Here is a 2,545-nt window from a genome sequence, read left to right as displayed (position 1 = left end):
CAGGATGGCCGGGCGCGTGTCTGAACCGTCGTCCTCCCGTATGCGAGTCCAGTGCGCTAAGCCACTGCTCCATCTCACTCGGTCACGTAGGTCGTGAATCCGTATTTTTGAGGCTGTAAGAAACTCTTTGCGGGTAAATGTTATTTTAGAAATGAATAAATCTCCTATCAGTTTGTTTACACGGGATGCCACTCGCTTTTTGTTGGCAGAGAAACTGCACAATAACATTCCACTTTAAAAGCACTCCGTCTTCAGGCCACAAGTGGCCCATCGGGACCATCCGACCGCCGTGTCATCCTCAGTGAGGATGCGGATAGGGGGGGCGTGTGGTCAGCACACCGCTCACCCGGTCGTTATGATGGTTTTCTTTGACCGGAGCCGCTACCATTCGGTCGAGTAGCTCCTCAATTGGCATCACGAGGCTGAGTGCACCCAGAAAAATGGCAACAGCACATGGCGGCCCGGATGGTCACCCATCCAAGTGCCTGCCACGCCCGACAGCGCTTAACTTCGGTGATCTCACGGGAACCGGTGTATCCACTGCGGCAAGGCCGTTGCACATTCCACTTTAGAGTCACAAATAATATCTGTTCTTCAATAAATTAATGAACTGCGTATTTTCGTAATTACTGTCACACTGTTCTCAACTGTATGTTCCAAATAACCATACATCGCTAATAATGTCGTAACTAACGCCGATCCCGGCAGACCACATGTCTGTCCTCCGAGGCTTCCCAACCACCTCTATTCATGAACTAGACATTGCAAATTAAGTCCTAACTGATACCACGGCGGACATTATGTCCGTCCTCCATGACTGCCGGACCTGCTCTGATCTTACAGCCGAACCACTCCGATCGCCATCCAAATTAGGCCCATCCGAAAATCACCGAAGTGCTTCTTCTGCCTTTTCGTTTTGCAGTTGTTAATTCTTTGCTGGTTATTGATAGTTGTGAAATAATGGAATGATAGCACGCTATTGAGAGATGCTTTAATTTCAAATTCAAGTAATTAATTTTTCAAATATTAATAATAGAACATTACAATAGAAGATTACCATTTTGGCGAGCAACTTGCGAATGTAGCAGCCAATCGCGGAGGAGAACCACATTTTAGGGGGTCTTTCTCACGATACCAGTACCTCTCTCCACATTACGCCATCTTGCCACAGCTGCCTTCTCACCTGCTCTAAAAAGAGCTTCTTGTCGTTGAATATGATGGCTGCAAAGCCAGAAATATTACAGCCCGTCTTTCTTTTTGTGGCGAACTGAACATATCAGCAGCCGGCCGAGGTGACCGAGCCGTTCTAGGCGCTACAGTCCGGAACCGCGCGACCGCTACGGTCGCAGATTAGAATCCTGCTCTGGCGGTTTTGCGTATCATCAACATGGACAAATGCAATGAATATGGATGATATGATACTCTATGGTATTCTGCGGTTTGAATTCACTCTGATATTTAGCAGTTCCATTGATTTGATTTTGTAAATGATACTGACAATATTATACACATGTATAATGCAATATTCATACTACAACTTCTCCCGAATAATTATTTTGTTCAAATTGCACAGGAATTCCACCTGACGTAGTGTAATAATGTTGACTGTAAGTTGTGTTCATATCACTAAAATTACAGATCGTACATCAGAGCTGTTATAATTTTTGTCTTCGATGGATTTAATTATTCTTAGCAAATTGATCATGAAAAGGAACCACAGAATACCACCCGCACACAAAACTGACGTATACTACCAGAAATATTTTTCTCTGTGATTCGTGCGCAGTTTAATTTTGGCCTCATACATCAGCAATGAAATCTTGTTCAACAATAAATACCATTAGCACTGTTCTTAGAAGATGCAGTCTGATTCGATTAATTTGTTTATATAAATAGAGCTCAGTACCACCGGCGCACTTTTATTTCTTACACATCGGAATATTGCTTGCAGTTTCAAGTAATTTAAATTTGCCGCTGAGATAAAAGTTAAGATGGCGGCCAACGAAAGATAGAGGATTTCTTTTTTAATTAAGATTTTCTTTTTCTCAATAAATAATTAGTCGTTTAAATGATGCCACCAAAAAAACATTAATACTGTTTTGCAAATTAGTTTAACACAAACTCTTGATATTTCGACCAGACTTACAAACGAAGTTGCTATATAATTGCAACTAACAATGGCTACGCTTCTCGCAGCTATGATAAAACAATTAATACAAAATTATGATGAAAAGAGGAAGTGATTTTTCAATAATCAGTCATAAATAGTTTATGCATTTGGTTCTATTTGTTTTTTACCAGCAAATGAACATAAAACTACAATAATTTTACGTTAAATGTTTTTCTTTCAACAGACCTCAAATCGATTCGCGTCTTGCGTCTGCGACGTACATCAGAAGAAGACGACAAAAGGGTAAAAAACAAAAGAAAAGCATGACATAGATTAACAAAGAATGTGAGACAAATATTGTCTCTGTTTTGCATAATTATCATCTTTTTAAGAAATAATTACATAATTGAATGAATATTATTGAGTTACGTACTT

General features: G+C 40.6%; 1 pseudogene; it reads right to left on the bottom strand.

Annotated features, from left to right (window-relative positions):
* Window positions 1–441: 441 nt before the first annotated feature.
* Window positions 442–559, bottom strand: LOC126485288 (5S ribosomal RNA; annotated as a pseudogene).
* Between the last annotated feature and the right edge of the window lie 1,986 nt (window positions 560–2,545).

This window comes from Schistocerca serialis, chromosome 6, assembly GCF_023864345.2.
Source record: "Schistocerca serialis cubense isolate TAMUIC-IGC-003099 chromosome 6, iqSchSeri2.2, whole genome shotgun sequence".
Classification (NCBI taxonomy): Eukaryota; Metazoa; Arthropoda; class Insecta; order Orthoptera; family Acrididae; genus Schistocerca; species Schistocerca serialis.
The sequence above is the reverse complement of the archived record's forward strand: the minus strand, read 5'-3'. Positions and strand labels throughout refer to the sequence as shown.